Source organism: Odontesthes bonariensis, chromosome 22 (assembly GCF_027942865.1).
Source record: "Odontesthes bonariensis isolate fOdoBon6 chromosome 22, fOdoBon6.hap1, whole genome shotgun sequence".
Classification (NCBI taxonomy): Eukaryota; Metazoa; Chordata; class Actinopteri; order Atheriniformes; family Atherinopsidae; genus Odontesthes; species Odontesthes bonariensis.
In genome coordinates, this window is record NC_134527.1 from 15,973,478 (window position 1) to 15,993,305 (window position 19,828).

The window sequence follows — 19,828 nt, forward strand, 5'->3', positions numbered from 1 at the left end:
CTGTAATGAAAGTGTTCGACGGGAGATTCTCGTTAAAAATCGAGCAAAGAACAGCCCTTGAATCGTTTCTTGACAGGAAAGACCTTTTCGCCTTGCTCCCTACTGGCTTTGGTAAGAGTTTAATCTACCAGTTAGCCCCGCTGGTAGCTAAATCATACGTCAGAGGAAAGAGGGGTGTGATTGGCTTAAGCTTAGGCACAGCCTTTTCTGGCCACAACCAGTAGCAACCCGAGGGAGGCGGGTTGACCAGGCCATTTCGAATCGTATTCGTTATGGTCTTGGTCAGACCAGAATCTCGAAGAGATTTGAAAGTCTATGTTAATCAGGCTACCATTTCACTAACCTAACAATGCAAATTGTATCATAAAACAACAACTTCAACACACAAGGTAACAATTACAATCACTGACTCAACAACAGTTATATTAGGCTGAAATAGAGGTCTGGCAATCAGCACTTTGATTCAAGAGTCCTCAAAACATCATGAGGCTGCCAGCAGAGTCCCGTCAAGTCCAGCACATATCTGACAAAACAACATTGACATTCCACAAACATATGTAACACAAATTCATATTAAAGGATATGATTTCCATCGCAGTAATAAATAGTCCTTCGAAAGCTTCGCATTTAAAGTCATTTTCAAGTGTTTCTGGTAAAGTCCTCATAAACAAGTAAGTAATCAAGTAGTTCGAGGAAAGGAAGGGTATGGACACACTTGGAATTTTGCACATGCGTAAAAGCGCTCTCACATAAATCTAATGAGCTCTTTGTCAACACATTCTGCAGTCAGGTCTAAAGGATGCATCAGTATAGAGGATACACATACTTTGCATATTATAAATGGATATGTACGCCTGATGCACATCATCTTAAACTAAGCTTTAATCTTTACCATAAGGTTTAAACAGCATCTTTTATCGATATATGAAATTAAAAACAGGTCTGAGATTTAACGCACTATTGGACTGCATTATCCAGTTCCATCTATGGATTTGATTCTCAGCTAAGTATGGTCAACCCCCAAACATGTTTTATTTGTAGCAGTGCTGCATCTGGACCTCTCTATTTTGAGTGTCACACACCAATGCACAAAGGCTGTTTGTCTGCTTTGCCCTTTGCTTTCTACCCAAAGCCCTTAGTTTGGCCCTGTAAATTCACAGAAGAGCATCGCATTTCTTCATGGTTCATTCAATATCTGACCATCACAGAGCCATCAAACACTCTGCCATGGCGGTTGAATGATAAAGTAAATCTATATGCAGATACAGAATGGTGGAAAGAAAGGGAGGGCATGACTTATTCTTTGATTTTTCACAGTGGCATCCAATAGGTGAGATGTAGTATTGGATTCAGCGAGACATGGCAACCCACGGGTGATATATTTTTAATGTCAGACTGAAAAAGGTAGTGTCAGCCATTTTGCATGTATATATTTAACATCGGGGCTATACTTACAAAATCATATGTGTGCATGCAAACGGTGCAAACAGGATCATGGACACAATGTTTGTGAGCATGTGCGTGCACACAGACTTCTGCACAAACTACATCTAGACAGAGTAATAAATAAAAACTGCAAGGGTTCATTCATCACAACATTTAAAATTCCATCTTCATGAGGAAAAACAAACCCCTTTCAAATAATAGCTCATGTGCTGTAGGGTGTCCATAAATCAAAAATGGTGAGAGGTGAGGCGGCACAGGGAGGACTAGTACTACGGACCAACTTATCCATTAATCTCCAGTAGGATGGCAGTTTTGCAGATATGCAGTCTCCCAAACTCCCCGTATAGTCTGTACTTCCACATTAGGTCTCACTGAACAACAGCAAAAACATATGAAAGCTTGTGTTTCCTTTTGGCAACTGTGTTTTGACTGAAGGACGCTGCGTGGCTCGGCAGCACACCTAAAAAAAAAAAAAAGGTGGCAAGAAATGAATAAACATGATTAAATAAATGTTTTACAGTTTGACTATGTCTTTATCTATTTAACTCAAGGCAGCTAATAACGTGTCACGAGCAAATATCAATTAGATATGGGCGAAAGTCAAAGTATTCGCATTCACTACGCACAAGAAGAGATTCCCGACATTTAACAATCACGGAAATATGTAAAAAAAATATTATGCCTGGGCAACGATTAAAATTTTTAATCTAATTAATCACATGATTTCCCTGATTAATCACGATTAATCGCATTTGTACGCAAAATCCAAAAATGAATTCAAAAGTAGTGTATAGCTTTTAGCATTTAGTTTTATTTTAAATGTGCTGCCATATGAATGAAAGTGCCATAACATTTGTTGTGCAAACACACTTTTAACATCAGCATCTTTATGTGGTTTTTATGTAGAAGCCTCGCTCCACTGTCTGTTTCCTTGAATAACTTGCTGGTATCAATTGTGTGTTTTGCCTTGAAGTGATATTTTAGACTGGAACTACTACAGTGATAAGACAATTCAACTTGGCTGTAAATGCAGGATTTTGTTTTTAAAATTTATTTTGAAATACGTGCTATTATGTTGAAACAAGTAAAACAGGAAGTAGTGCCGGTTAGCTCCGTGAGCTTCACACCGAGACCGAGGAGCACCCGTAACGGTAATACCTGCTAGTTTATTTTGATTTTATTACTCCATGCTTCGTGGTGTTTGCTGTAACTGTGTGAATGTGATGCATTCAACAGACTTTTACAATAATAAAACCTGCGTTAATGCGCGTTAAAATATTTATCAGCGTTAAATAATTAACAAGTTAACGCGATAATAACGAGTTAACGCGCCCAGCCCTAAAAATATATATATTTTTATAATTATAGTTTGGTTACCTAGTGTGGTAAGTAAAGTGTCCACCACATCCAGAAACAATTGGTGGTGTCCACCACTACAAGTTGGTTGTTGGCACTATTTTTGCAGCACCAGTACCCAACTTCCACACATCACACGTCACCACCTTGCAGTGCCTCGTTAAGTAGGTTGTGTTTATTTTACATATTTCTATCAAATCAGGTCGCTCTCGACCTGATTTGATAGAAATTTAAATGTAACGAAAGCCCGTTACATTTAAATTAAAATGTAAGTAGGCTAAAATACAGCAGACTCACGGCTCACAATGCAAACACTCTCCATCCATTTGTACCTGTGAAATGTTTCCTTTTATTCATAGCTTTGCTATTTTAACTTTTTCTCTGTTACATCAGTGCCCCCAAGAGTATATCCTCCGTGTCATTTTTTTCCTCAGCCCGTCTCTCAGATGTCATACCTGTGTTTTTTTTCTGCACCTCCCACTGTTCTCACGTTCTGTGCTCTCTCCCTCCTGATTAGCATGTGTCTCTCAGCCTCCATCCCCCTTCGTGTTTGATCACATCTTTCTTCCCCTCTTCGGCACAATGGGCATATAAATTCGGAGTGGCAGACGTAACCATGAGGCAAAATGGGTTTTCTGTTCATCTTCAAACCCTACAAATCCCTGCTGCTTTAGACCTAAGTGATTTTGTGGATAGGGGTGGGGGGGGACTGGAAGCCCCAATGCCCCTATTTTCTGTAATATAAGTTTTGTGCGGCTTGTAATTACTTTACATCCCTGTTTCTCGGATTACTCCCATTTCCCAAATCACATTGTATGTTCTTTCTTGTAGCCTTTTATTTTTCTCTCTGCACTTTCTTCCCATTAATCGTTGTGCAGTCGTCCCAGCATTGGGCATTTTATTCCTTTGCTTTCATTCCTCACGTCTGTTTTCCACTCCGCTACCCTCTCATGTCGCCTCCTTTCTTTCAATGCTCGCCTGCCAAGATTGCTTACCACTGTGTCATCAGTTCTCAATATCGTCTTGCCTTCATTCTTTTACACCTTGAATGGAAAATGGCTTCAAATGCCATAAATCATCAAGCATATCTTTAAACCTTTGTTAGGAAGAAAAAAAAGATAACACTTACAAATTAACGAGATTAAAACTACAACACTGGTCTCATAACCACCATCTTTAAACAATAGAGGGAGGACAGCTTTTTACATTATTAGGTAGTAAAAGAAAATAATGACAACATTTTATGGGCTGGGTGTTAACAACTGAAGAATGTATCTGACAGTGACAAAGGTCTCTGAAGCTGAGGGGATCTGCAGTGTATAAACAGTTGTCGAGTGGCTTTTAAAAACAGTATTTGTTGAGATGGCTGCTAATTAACAAAGCAACTGGACGTTCTTTTTTTTATTACATTTATTTATCTGTTTTCAAAATGTAAGGAATTAATTTCATTTTGAAGAGATAATATGAAAAAAAGAGCAACATGGATACTTCTGTATAAACTAAATTACATCGTCCTTGCTCGTATCTGGGGTTTTCTTAAGGACCATGAGCACATTTTATTTAACTATTGAATTATGCTTTTAAAATGTTTGGCTCTGTTTGGTTGTTTTCTTTCTCTTTCTTTTTTTTTAAAATTCTGTATAATATTAGTGTTCTCTTTTCGCCAAGTTGTTTCTCTTGGTATTTTTTTCCATTTCATTTTCTTTGATCCAATACAGATATATAGGATACATGTGATTTGAAATAATGTTACACAATCTTAAAGTTATTTTATCATGCTAAAACTCAACTTTTAATTGCTTGTAATATCTTAATAGTATATATTTTGACAATGTTGACATCAATATTGTCTATTCATATGTGACGCCACCACAATACACACATCCAATTCTTGCATGAAAATACAATCACTAAATGGACTGTTGTAGCTAATAAAAATGTGCAAAACAATAGATATTTTGTCGACTTATTTCATATATGAAGATTATAGGTAGGATAATCCCAAGAGGTCAAGACCCTAGGGCAAACCTAATTGGACTTTATCATTAATCTAGATTGAAGTCAATCTCGATAATCTTATCAATCATCATCTATTGTACACGGCCCTGACTGTGGGCTAATACAAGAAGTAGCAATGTGCTGGATGCAATACTGCTGGGATTTTGTTAGGCATTAATGCTGGCAAAAACGAGTTTAATTTAGTCTACGAGTCTTTCAGGAAGTGATGACGGAAACTGCGGTTCACTCGTATCCATATTACTGTGATAAGAGATTATTTGCATAAGCCATTTCCAGTGTAATTTCCTGCTCAATCAATATTTTCTTAAGGAAGTAAAATATTAACTTTTTTTTTTTTTAAATGCATAAAGTCTGTTAATATTTTTCTGTCTATCCATCTATCTATTGAGTTATCTAAGAAAATATTTGGTCAGTATTTACTTTACGGATTTACATAGGGCATTTCTAGTGAAGCATCAGAATAAAGTTCCCAAAATGTTGCACAATCTTTTTTTAAGTATTTTTTTGGGCTTGTTATGCCTTTAATGTTAGGACAGTTTGAGAGAGAGACAGGAAGCAGGAGGCAGAGAGAGGGGAAAGACACGCAGCACAGGGCTGCTCGGTGCGGGAGTCGAACCGGGGCCTGCTGCAGCGAGGACTGTAGCCTCTGTACATGGGGCGCCTGCTTAACCCACTACGCCACCGACCTCCCCAATGTTGCACAATCTTGAATGTTGTTTTGTGCACCTGCAAATTTATGTGACTCCGATTCTGATGGCAATGCTTTTGTTGAGGGCAGAAATAGCGCTGTCAACCTGGATGCATCATAAAAGTCACTTTGTCCTGGCCAATTCATACAAAACAGAAAAAATAAATAAATACATTTATCTTTAAAAACCTCAAGGCCTCAAAACACATCAGACGAAGAAGCTTAAGGATTCCATTCATACAATTTTAAACGTGGTCCAGTAACTCCTGTAGAAGATGAGAAAAAATCTTGCTTCAACACATAACTGGCAACTATCACTCCTTCATTATGCTAGCAAGGTCCTTTATACAGTGACATAACAGAAATCTGAGTCAGCACATCCGACACATGCTCTGTGGTTTGGCCACCATCTGTGCACAGTGAAGCCTAGTTACCATCCACCTCCTGCTACAAAGCAAAAGGGAAGGACACCAATCTCTGGAGTACGCTTATGAGAAAAAATAAATAAATGCAGCTGAAATACATGGATGGTACTGGTAGCAGTAGAGTCATCAAACAAAACTAGATGGAACAACTGGCTCGTATGCGTTACTTCAAATAAGACACAGACGATATACCAAGAAGCAGTGGATACTCATGCATGCTAGACAAACAGAGGTCACATGGTGCTTCATGGACTAGCTTTAATCGCCCGTTTCTGTATTCATGCCAATGCATGTGAGACCTTCATGACAGGAAACACACTTTCCCTTTTACTCTAACTTTTTCTCTCTCACTCTAACTTTTTCTTTTTTTTATGTAAACCTCTCACACTTATTTGCCTTCCCTTCTCTACTAGCTGCCAACCCCCCCCATCTCTACCAGCAGGAAGTTAAAGCGACATGAGCCCTTGCACCTGCTCTCCTTTCTCTCTGTCCAACTTCAAGTCACAGCACAAATGACGGGGTTTGGCTCTCTGGTAAATAGTTCCACTCTAGCTCAGAGTAACCATGACTGTCCAGTACCGGGGTGTGTGAAAATCTCATGCCGAATACAGACATAGCATAGACAGACTATTAAAGGGGAACTGCGGTATTTTTAACATTAAGCCTCTTTTATGAGTCGTCTGCAATGTTTTAGATCCCCCCTCACCGCTTTTTTGATGTTTACTGCTGTCTCCGGTATTTGCCTAATTTTGATTCTTCTCAACCTGCTTCAGAATGGCAAGTATTGTGCATGTCCTAAAAGGTCCGTAAAAGCACCATAAACGTCCGTTTTCAAAATCATCAACTCACCGGAGTGGTTACTGGTGTGCACTGGTAATCCGTATCAAATTTCGTTGCAAAAAGTTGCTTCTGTCGTGTTTTATTTGACATTTTGTACTGGATGTTCGTTGATATTACTCCGCCACCGCTAAGAAAATAGTGCGAGCATGAACGAGCTGCCAAAAAAAACACGACAGAAGCAACTTTTCGCAACGAAATTTGATATGGATTACCAGTGCACACCAGTAACCACTCCGGTGAGTTGATGATTTTGAAAACGGACGTTTATTGTGCTTTTACGGACCTTTTAGGACATGTACAATGATTGCCATTCTGAAGCAGGTTGAGAAGAATCAGCATGTTTTCCTAACATAGTCTAATTACATATTATTTGAATGTACTTTGCTCCAGTATTTCCATTCCGTGCTACTTTCAACTCAACTACATTTCAGAAGAAATTGCTGCACTTTCTGCACCACAACATTTAACAGTACAAGAGACTGTGGTTACTAAACATTCAGTATTTAATGTTTTTTTTTGGCTTATGACGTCTTAAACAAAGCAGTGTGATGTTTGGGAAATATTTCAGATGTCTATTGAAGTTCCACCACGTAGAGAATTTTACATGTAATTGTGTGAAATGGTGTCATTTCAATAAATGCTTAAATGATCCGAGATCTCACAAAAGAAATATCAAAGATTAAAGGAAAACATCTAAACCCAAAAATAGATTCATATAACTGAACGTTGTGCCTTTTTCTTCTTTCCTTTCTCATTAATCATCTCATGACCTCTTACATTTATCTGGTGTGCACAAAACTGTAAAGTAGTTCAAAGTAGCTGCAACTTCAGCAACCACAATATGCTGCTTTCACACCGATGCTATAATTGTTCTGCTAATATTTACCTTTACTACATTTAACTAAACATAACTATATCATTGCTTTGTTTTAGGTTTAGGATCAGAGACCAACTCTCTCAAAAATAAGGTCCACATTAGCCCATGTAAATTACTGTTATAGTGACCAAAATGAATGACCTTAATCATACAATCTGTTCAGACTGTGACTGAAAACTGAATTTGAATCTGCAGCTTAACTAGAGAACATTCCATTGACCTTTGGCCGATGCTTTACACACCTTCCACTTGCCTCTCAGCCAGATGAACAACAAGCCTGTCTCAGGGTCTTCAAACTCGGTCATAGATAATGCATAAAAAATACAATTACAATTACACCTATGCAGCAACTTTAAAGTAAAATAATTTGTAAAAGTACCAAAAGTTTAAGTGTTTTCATGAATTGAATTATTTTCAAAATTTAACCCGTTACAAAATGTCAAAAGATCTCCGATTAATGACGATGACAATGCAAGTAAAGCCTAAATGGAAAATACAGACATTACATGTAGGTTATTTTTGATCAGAAGGCAAACACATTATACTGATGTAATATGTTACTACAGATTGTGTAAAACTACAGTATTATTTACTCCTGAAATAATTACATCAACTAAACTGGTTCAGTTTGAACATCTGTATTCAACACCAACAAAAATGCCCGGCAGGCAGCTAGTTATACGAGATAGACAGGACCACTGGAAATTGCAGTCGTATGTAAAGTTCTTGCGGCTTTCCATATTGATGAAAATGGGTTTAGATTTGCCACTCTGTTTGCTTACTGCATGCATATCGTTTGGCTTCAGGTCAATTAGGCCTTCCACATCTGATTTATAAATGGAGGCCTTTGGCTGTGGCAGTCTTGAATATTACAAAAAAAACAATTATAGAGCAAACCGTACACAATCCCCAATGAATCATGTTCTTTGTAACTACTTTACAAAGCGATAATAAATCAAGAACAAGAAAAAAGAAAATGTAGACATAAGGGACTGAATAATGGGAAAAAATAAATACAGATGAGTGAAAGCATCCGTGTCATATCCATGAATTGGTAAAAAAATAACAGGAGGAAGGTTTTTTTTTCCATCTCTTTATGGATAAAGGATAAAGTTGCAATATTATTTAAAGAATAAAGTCAAAATGTTGAGAATAACCCCCTGTGGTCTATCAAATCAAGTTTGGAAGGTGACAGCATGGATCTATACCCTAGTATCTGTTCATTAGTAACTATTTGTGACCAAGTGCTGCAAGCTAATGCAGTTTCTCCTGCTGAAGAGACACAATTTTGTTTGGCACAATCTATTCAAAGTACTTATACTCAGAACCACAATGAATTCATGAGCCAAAAAGAAAAAGATTTTCCTTAGGACTAAAGTCATTTGATTGATTTTCTATGATATAATCTTGAAATGGCATATCGTTTTTCTCAACAATATGACTTTAATCTCTAAACTGAATGACAACTTTATTGACCCCCCCCCCCCCCCCCCCAAAAAAGAAAAAAAAGACCACTCGTCATATTTTATATTATGTCACTTTTGACACTCGTGATCAGGTCAACTCTGTTGAAAACAAGCGTAAAAGCAAAAAAGTCCTGCACACATTGAAAAGGACTTCATTCAGATGATAGCTGGTATTCAATCACTACTGTGATGGAGCCTGGTATATTTTTCAGTTTAATGAAAGTCCTGTGAAGCTCAGGGTTTGCATGGTAACCAAACATAATTGCCTGATGACTATGCACCACTGCTTGCTCATTACTGTGGGAAATTAGTAGTCGCGGAAAAGAAGAGACCGCCACATCCAAACCCTGACCCACCCTTACGAACTACTCCGTGGCTCTGTCATTTACTTTTATGAGCGATTTGATATCTTCACATTTCGGCAGTGTAAGTCGACTGTGAGCACACATGGCCCCCTTCTGTGACATATCAGAGAAAGAAATGTGATTAGAAAGGTAATGCCAATATTTGCAGTGGTGTCACATGGGCCAGTATGGGCTTGCTACAGACGTCGATAGCAAGGCAGTAAGAGGGATCGAACAATGAGGCCCTTGGGGTGACTTTGATTGAGAAAGAGGGACAGGCTAAAGAGTGCAAGCGGCAGGGACTGGATTTTTGCTATTGTGAAGGTAAAAGCGTAAGAGTGCACACAGTGGTGTGTTGGGGATTAATGGCGGCAGGTTTAGTTATTAGCTATTATTATTATATAACAAGGACAATTCTCAATATTACAGAAAATGACCACTGCAAATCGTTAGCTACAGGGCACCACTGCTTTTAGCCAGAAGCTGAAAACTAGACACTAGCACCATTCTCAAAAGGCTGTTGGTCTACTCATGTCAATCTGTTAGGAATATATAGAGACAGTAAGGCTACCCAGATAGCATGCGGATGTGGGCCACTTGAGGCAACGATCTGGCACTGTTGGCATTCTTCTGGCCCGGACAAAACAGATGTGAGCCTAAAGTGGCCGACATATAAAGAAACACACTTGGCCCACCTTTTTGTTGAAACATATTTGCGCCAGTTTTGGCCGATATATGGCAAGTGAGTATCGACTAATCCGGATGTGAGCCTAAAGTGGCCCACATATAAGGAAACACACTTGGCCCATCTTTGTTGAAACATACTTGGGCAACTTTTGGCCGATATATGGCAAATTAGCAACGACTAATCCGGATGTGAGCACATATGGATCCGAGCACTGACATTTGCAACCAGCAAATGCCACACACATATGCAAACTAGACACAAATAACTTCTTTGCCAGCACAAAAGGGGGGCCGTTGAGCCCGCCAAATTCAAACACAGAGACTGAAACATGAGCTGTGAAGCCTGCTAAGATGTAGTCTCACTGCGTGTCCTTTACATACAGCTTTAAGAGACATATGCGTGTGCATTTGTAAAGAAAGAAGAAGGAGGAGAGCCTGGTCTTTCCGTAGGCAGCGGAGAAACAGTGGCGTCGACAGGGAGGAGAAGAAGTGGCTCACGTTTCCTCCTGAAGATCGTGGGTCCACATCTTAACATCTGCAGGTACATGGGGAGATTGCTAGATACACAGACAGCTAATCTCGCACAGGATCTGAAATGTTCTTCTGAACAGAGAGTCTTTCACTCATCCGGTGACTTAAGGACTGAGACTTAGGTTTCCTTTGGTTCAAACGGAGCGCCTTCTGTTGCAATGGGAGTCGCAGTGGAAAAGGAGGGGAACGCATACTTAAAATAAGGCTATATATTAGACTATATATTCAAAATGTTTTTCAAAAAATGTTTTTCAAGGATTACAAAGATTATTTTCTTCTCTCTGCAGTGCTGTGATACAAAATTATACAGCATTGCAAAGATTACAGAATAAACACAAGACTAAAGCTGTGAAATGAATGACTCTGCTAGAGAAATCCTTACTCTAAAAAAAACTGTGGCAGCAATGGAGTTTAAAGATATTTTTGTGTTGATACCTTATTATTCTCCTGAACTAGCACACGCAACTTGGGCCGAAGAGATTGTTATTCCTTGTCGTTTAGCTTGAAGTGAGGCTTGTATTTGTACCTGCAGCTGTCAGCCAAGTGCTACCACAACAGCTTGTGAGAGTAGACCTGTCAGCAATCGCCAGCAGCTGAAGGGGTAGGCTTTGCCCATTCGTGCCAGACGCAATCAAAAACTCACTTTTATCCTCCCTCCTGCTCTTTCCTTCAAACACCAAATCAATGGCCTCTCTCCTTGCTCCACATATCACAGCAACGGGCTCTCGGTTCAATAGCAGTTCCACAAAACACATTTCTTGTTATATAAAGTGTTTATTTTGACACTTGCATTCACCTAGCCTCCGGTCAGAACTCTGTAGGGGACATGTAGTTGGTCACTCAGTTTGAATATAATGATGGAGAAAGAAACTGAAGTACAGGATCCTAAATGAAAAGCTGTAATGATTGAGACCACCTTAAGATTCTAAAGTCCAATTCAAATTGCACAGAGGTTCCCAGTTTGACTCGTTAGTCATCAATAGAACACATCTGTTATTAGTAGTAGTAAAGGGAGGGCAAAGAAGCAGTTCAAATATACATTCATTTGAAATTTCTCTGACACTTCCATTCATTTATTAAAAGAACCGAGATAAATCAATTGTGAGCAACAGCAGCTAAAGAGGACAAGACACTGGAGATGAAGAATGCTAATGTTTGGTGGTCATATATTTAGAGACCCAAGAGGTTAATGTGATATGAAGTGACAATAGAGTCATTTTCAACAGTAAATATTTGTGGAGTGACGCATCAATATAAAGAGAACTTCTGAAAGCAATGAAAAAAAAATAATGTTGTGAACTTACAGTGGCTTTTAGCGTTTTTCTTTAATCAACCCTAAAACTTACTCAGATTGACTGACCGGGGCATTCTCTGTTCTGTTACTTTGACTTTCATCTTGAAAATACGTCATTTTCCTTCTACGCAATGTGTGCTTTAAAGTCAAATGGTGAAACATCTTGACATGCTAATGAAGGACTACCTCAATGAATGAATGATTAAATGCAGAAATGAAATTAAAAAAACAAGATATTAAGAATGCCTGAGAAGTTTTCTGACACCAAATCTATAAGAGACTCACTGTTCTTTTCCATCAGTAGAACAAATTAAAATTAGTGTGAAGTTGGATGTCCAAGGAGTTTATTCAATGTGTAAGCTCTAAAGGATTTTGGATAGAGTTGGACAGTGCTCAAATCATTCAAGGGCAGTAATGAATGATGTGCAATGCTGAGAGATGGATAAAGGTTATAATAGACCTAATGTGTTTTTCCTTCTGTGTTCTTATTTAGACAATACTATCCAGTTCTCACACAGTGGCAGATTCAAATGACCAATGCTGTGAATCAGCAGCAGCCTTGGTAATTTATGAAAATAATCCCACCAAAGTCAACCCAATCCAAGATAAACAGCACTGGCAGGGGTGGAAATGTGTTTGGAAATCAGGAGGGGGGGCCTGAAAACATTCTCCCTGAGCAACTGAAACATTAAGTCTCAGCATTATCAACAAATTGCCATTATCTCACTGTATACAGCTATCTGAGCAGGTCTCCCCCATCTGCTCTTTCGCATAACACCATGAAATCAGAACACTCAGGCATCCATACATATATACATGTACACTAAGAGTCAAGAGCAGATAAATGAACAAAGTTATCCACTAATCCTCTCCCTTCAGCGCTTCTTTTGCTCCACAAACCTCCTGGTCTCCATCAGTTACTGTTACCCAGGCAACAGAACAGATAGAAAGAGAGGGTGAGTGAACAAGGATGTAAAAAAAAACAAAAAAACAAAGATGGAAGCAATGGAACCACTTGAGTTTTGTCTCTACAGAAGTGAAGTATAAATAGCACCCTCCCTCTTACTTTCACAGCAACTGTAAATGAGAAGAGGACTAATTCGCTTTGGTCATGACCCTTGCCCACCCGAACAAATGCTCTATTACACAGATTTGTCTTTTCAAGCTTGCACTTGTGTGTGTGTCACGTGCGTGAGAAAGACAAGTGTGTATGTGGTGGGCATCGGGTGGTCTGAACACACTTGTGTCTGAAAATGGTCTCTGCAGCCTGGTACAGAGTATAGTGTATTACAAAAAAAAAAAAAAATTCAATAGACAATTGTTCAGAGAATCACTCAGACAGCATCACAATGCTCCTACATGCACAGAGCCATTTTTATTTAGTTTAATGCACACATGAGAACAAACTAAATACAATATTTTTTTTTTATACAAATATACCTTTAAGCCAAGTTGCAAAATGTAATGAATTTTTAACCAATAAAGCTATGTTCTATATAGATTTCCGCCTTATTGGTGGTTTTCCCAGTGGTTGCAAAGATAGGCCTCGGCCCCATTAAACCTTGCACATAAAAAATGGCTTACAAAACGCATAGATGGGCGGATGCAACAAAGCCATTCACATCAAAGAAAAGGTGAGGGATCCCCAATAATCATGCAGAAAAGGACAGGCCCGAGCTGTGTATTTTAAAGCATCTGCACCCACATATACTGTTCGAGTGGATGAAACGCATTGTAATTGGTGCGCCACCTAAAAGTGCTCTCGACAAAGCTTTCATTCGCAAAACAGAGAAAACCCAGCACTCACACAAAAAAACAACACCATCTTCACTGTTTATAATCTGAGGTCTGCTGAATGTCCAATTGCTGCATGTGAGGACACAATGTCACTTGTGCAAAACCACTAGAACGAGCTTTGAAATGCACTTGGAGTCACAGCAGTAACATTTAGTCCTACAGGCTTAAGTTACACTACAGTGTACAGGCCCTGGATATTAAACAGCAGCAATTAAATGTTACCATTTTCCTGACACTGTACAATATTTGATAATCAACCAAAGGCCAAATATTAAAGGTGGTACAAGTGTTTCGTGTTCCACAGCAGAAAAACTGACTGATGCAAAAGTCACTTCCTGTCTGACAACAGCTTTGCCATCTTCTTCAAAGCGCATCGCTTTCCTATAGGAGATACAGGCTGGTTTTAAGCTATATTCGACAGAAACTGGTAGCACAGAATTTCTGATTTCCAACCAGTGTAATAATAGAAAATAACTGCAAAATTTAGATGAATTTTGAATGGACTAAAGTATTTTTTAAGTTTCAGTGAGCATCATGTACTCTTTATCTCCTTTATGTCTTAGTTGAAGTTAATTACTTATCTGTTGATGAGTTATTTGTTCTTTCAAAACACCCCCCACCACCGCTTTTATTTAAGTATTTACACATATAGAGTAAGAAACTCTGTTTAATTTAAACAGTATCTAAAATGCAGATGGCCATAAACTCATGTACACTGAATTATTGCCAAAGCATTAAGCAAAGAACCACTTTAATACTGTGAACTCTTACTGAGACATTATTTTCCCTGTATGAATGTAAATAGATTTATCTTACATACACCTTCTTGTAGAGGGACATTCAATTGAGTCGGAAAATATGACATGGCAGGAAGCTGTCCTCTCCTTACAACAATGATGTCATAGCCAAAGCCTGGACCCAAGCCATAATCACAGTAGCACAATACTTGAAGTAGCACCAGTGCACCTGACCATGTGTTTAGTATCCTGCTTAAATCTGGGAACAGAGCAGCAATGAAAGAGAACATGTTGGAATCGTGCCAAGAAGCTTCCATGAGAAGCAGCTTGTACCGTATCCCCTCCCCTATGGATACAAGAGACTGAGCGAGGGCCAAACTGAACATATAAAGAACGCCTTGACCTTTATGCATATGGTGACACTTGCTGTACACAAGTATAGTTAACAGTGAAGCATAACAAGGCCCCTGTCCTCCTTATGGGCTAATTAAAGGAAATTAGACTTTTTGCACTTGCCTCAAGTGTACCACTGACCTCATATCCATGCTAGGAGTGAGGGGAAAATACCTGCATAGAGCAGTGCAAAAACACCTACATGGATGAGTTTTTCTGCGCAGGCTGTCCGACAGGATAAGGTTGTTGCACCTCTAGAGTATATCACTCAGTTCTTAGATTAGGAACACTTAGCAAAGAGGTGAAACAGGTCATTCACTGATTAGATAGACATGTGGCCAAGGTGTAGATTAACATACACAGGAAAAAGCAGTTTCTACTTCTCTAAAGACTAAATCATGCATCTCCATCTGAAAATACACGTGAACAGCTGTGCATAAAGCAACGAAACCCCTACATTGGAAAAAAGAAAGAAAGAAATCATACGCAGAAATAAATTATCGAGGCTTTACTGATTTTCTTTGTTCTAGCCGAAGTAGGGACACGCGAGGTAAAACAGTTTCTATGCCATAGGACAAACAGTCTTTCAAAAAAGACCCCCATGACTTCCAGCGGGAACCAAAAGACCTCGGCCCAGAATAGGGAACACCAAGACCCACTCCTGGAGCTGGATACATTTATAGTGTCCCAGTGGATTAAAGGGTCACCCCAATGAGACTGTATGTTGTGGAAAAGTGAGAACACTGCGGTTTCTATGTGAGCTACCTTTAGCAGTGACAACCTGTGTTAGTCCATTTATAAAACCCTGTTCAGTGCATGCACTTGAATCGTAACTTTTTATCATCACGCACTTAACTCCAAATGTCCAACTGAAGAGAAAAGCTCCGGCAGGCTGACAGCCCAGCGGAGAAAACTTAACTGTCAAATGAGTTCGCACACCTGTGGGTCACCTTTCTGAGGACCCAAATTATCAGAGAATATAGATGGAGCGAAACAAAACGTGTCCCCTGAAAGCAAGCGATTCTAAAATGCTGACTGGTTGTTACCTCTCAAAATGCTCATCTTTTCTTTTTCTGCGCTTTTCTCTCCCTAACTGGATCAGGCAGACAGCCACCCACTTTTGTGAGAGCTTTTTCCTCCCAGCTGTTGCCAAGTGCTTGTTCCACAGGCAATTGTTGGGCTGCTCTTTTTAATGTCAGGTCTCGAACTAAATCAGCAAAGCACCGCCAGATGATGTTATGATTTGGCTTCATATAAATCAAAGTGAACTGAGCCGAGGGAGCTCGATAGAATGGCAGTATTCACTGGGGTAACGGGCTGAGTATGGCGCGAACACGGGGACAGTACGCTGTACTTGTCTGGGCCAACTGCAGCTGCAAAGTAGCCAAAGATAATTCTGACAGCTACACGTCCGTCAAGCTGGAGTTCCACACTGGTTGAATGCCAGCATGCTAAATCAGCCAAGCCCAGCGCTTGCAACAAATACATTATTTACTAATCTATCATTGCTCAGGGAAGTTAAGACTCAGTGATTGACATTATGAGCAAGGCACAGAGCCACATGGCTTCTCTGAGGCTGAGTGAGGTGTGCGAGTCCTTTGTTGGCAGGCAGTGAGGAGGTGATTGTTTTTCTCAGCCATCATTCAAGGGGAAAAAAAGAACAAAAGGATAAGATTGATAGAAAGAAAAAAAAAACAGTTTCAAAGAATAAATAATAATTTTGCATTTGAAAACGGTTTCTGTCCTGGAGTTTAGCATTGATTGAACTAATGTGTTCAGGCTACACCCCGCAGCACCGTGCAGTTAGAACATTTGAAGTCCAAATGGAGCCACTGTGCCAAGGTGATTTGAGGAAGAAAGGGTTTTGGATTTAAACAGATGGTTTTTTGAATATGCCTTAGATGTGTTATTCTTTCACATGTTATTTTTGGAATTGAACTCTACTTCTTGTGACAAAGTGGGTGAGTGACACCACGTGTCACCAAATGCAACATACTTACAACAATCTGTTTACCATATCTGTTTGTTTAGATTTAAAATGATATATTAGTCAGCGGTCAGTAGACACATACGATCCCGGGCTTGTTTGTCTTGTGCTTTCTATTTGATTTTAGCTAAAACACATCAACATGTTAAACCAAGACGCACTAGTATTCATTTAGCTAACTCTCATTATTGTTTAAAAATGTGTGATTATTTACTTTGGTGTACTCACCATGTGTTCCAGGGTCAAAAGGAAGAAGCGCACGATTACTTTCTGTATTTATAGCTTTTGACCATACTGGTGACATCACTGGAAGAGACCAAATGTGAGGGAAGATGTTTGGGTTTCGTTCAGATATAAAAATAGTTTTGTATTCAGTTCTTATGTTTGAAAGACTGTGCATACACCAGTTTACACGAGGCATATTGGAGAAGTGCACTGAAAATAAACCTGCAGAGAACTGACTTACCTGTCGAGGTGGAAGAGTCCAAGGAAGCCATTTTATGATGAGGATCCTGAGGGTATTTAAACCCTGACCTGTTGTCTGAGCAGAGGAGGGCCCTGACCATGTAGCTGGGAGCATGTAGCTTATTTATAGGTTAATATGTAGCTTATTTAATGTTTTGTTAATACATTTTTGTATTTTTTTGCCTGCAGCCACTTATTCAGCCACTCTGGCTTTGCAACCTCTGCTCCAAACAACCCAAAAGATTCAGAGCAAAAGTTTACGGCTGTGGTAAGACTTGATTATTTTACAGGAGTTTTGAGAGTTTCATCTTCACACAGCAGCTTTTGGTGCCATGTCTGGACAAAAAGAGCACCTTTGTTTCATTATTTGTGATCTCTCGGTGTGAACAACTAAACTGTGGTTTCATTTAGGGAAAAAAAAAACGTTTAGCAATATTAGCTGGATTTTCCTATGACGGTAACAAAAACACCTGCATCAGACAATGGAAATTTCACACAGTTATTAACAGAACCCCAAGAGGTCATGTGCCATCGGTTTATTAGTCCAATCCAACCTTAAAAATGTACAGGTTTTGCCATTTTGTTTAATTGGAAATAACACACAACAAACTCCTGAATTCAGGAGCAATAATCCATTTTCGCTTGTTGCTATAGGGACATCAAACGGTGTTCTAACTCAGTCGGAAATTCTCATAGAGTCTCTTGAGGAACTTATCTTTTCACACATGTTGCTTTCAACATTAAAACTCCACAAAGTGATGAAAATCTGCCCAAAACGTCATTGTGAACAGAATAAATACACTTTAGCTTAGACCGGTTTGATGGTTTTGCTTCTTTCTTTTTTTTTTTTGCCATCATTATTCTAAAATACAATACATACAGTACATCAGAGTACTGTTGCATTTATCAAGTGTTTGTCAGTATTCATTAAATTGAATAGATTACAGAAACGCAGCTTCATGAAAGTTGCATGGAAATCAGTCATAAGTCAGTGGCAGCCCACAGTGCTATGCGTGGATTTCCTCACTGGAATGTGTGGGCTGACACTTAAAACTTTACAGTAATCAATCACAGTATGACGCCTAAAAAGAAACCTTTTATACATTTAAGAAGAAAAAAAACGCATCCACGTTTCCCTCCGAACACTCATTTCTGCTTTCGCAATTGCTTTTTAGTGATTTACTTGCTGAGAATGAGGAAAATTGGCAAAATGAGACACAGGTTTGATTCAACAGTTTTTCATGAGCTACGATGCTACGGTGCAGTTAAAAGAAAAAAAAAATTAGAAAGGTTTTTATTAATGGCACTGAGGAACAATTAGCTCCTGCAGCAAATCGCTCGTCTACGTGCCTCTTTTTCTTATATTCTAACATTTCCTAATGTATGATTTCCTAAGCTGCCGGCGACCACGAGTTCCAATTACTGCACACTCTGTATTCATCATGCATCCAAACGCATGTGTAAAATTTGCAGAAATCAAAAGGTGACTGAAACAATTAAACCTTGGGGCAAATAAAATGTAACTTGCTGGGACTTCTGTCCAATTTTAATGTGGTAATTGAAAACGTCTTTACCCACAGTGGCATCATGCTGCATGGTGAAAATTCATTTCTGCAGCCGCTGATTCCAGAGTAGCTACAGTCGCCTCAAACGCCTCTATACCCCACCACGGTGATGGTCATATATTACCCACGACTGCTTAATTATCAGGAAGCCATTTGAACCATGTAGGGAGTGCTGTATCTTTCTGCTCATCTATCATGCCAGAGATAAGAATAGTAGTCGCCCCTTCATATTACGCGAGCTCAAGAATATTAAATGCCCTCAGGCATCCGCTCAGCTATAAGTCGTGAGCCAAATTGATTTTAGAAATGCCGTGTTTTCAACATTGCTCATTTTGTTTTTTAAGGTTGATTAACAAGTTAATCAAAAAAAATGTCCAGAAAAAAAAAAAAACTTGTCTTATTTGCTTTGTGGGTTTTGCTACAAATGCCAAGATCCCATGGAATAGATGATTATTTCCTGAAAGGTGGCAGACGAAAGGCTCTGGACTGTCAGCATTTATTGCATCTCATTTTGGCAAAAATACTACCTGTCTTCCCAGTGAACTCAAACACACCATTTCCTTGAAAAATCCCCCACAGACGCTCGACGCAACACGACTGATTGGGGTTTCTTTTGAACGTCATATCCAAATTTCCAGCATACTATGTCAACTCCAGGCCTGATGAGAGAGTAACGCAACTATGGCGCTCCTATAACAATCTTCTCCGAAATCAAACTTTCTACAGTGCGTTGTGCTTCGTGCACTGTGGATGGTTTCCGTTATTGAAGCTGCATCGAGTGGAGAAACGGACTGTTTTTCTGTGATCTATATGAGCTGTGATATTATCTATCTATCTATCTATCTATCTATCTATCTATCTATCTATCTATCTATCTATCTATCTATCTTTTTTGTACTGTTGACAATAAT

At 39.1% G+C, this 19,828-nt stretch overlaps 1 protein-coding gene across 2 annotated transcripts in view; it reads right to left on the reverse strand.

The window, feature by feature from the left end:
- Positions 1-19,828, reverse strand: part of astn2 (astrotactin 2) — a 285,626-nt gene that overhangs the window by 206,851 nt on the left and 58,947 nt on the right. The window lies entirely within an intron of this gene.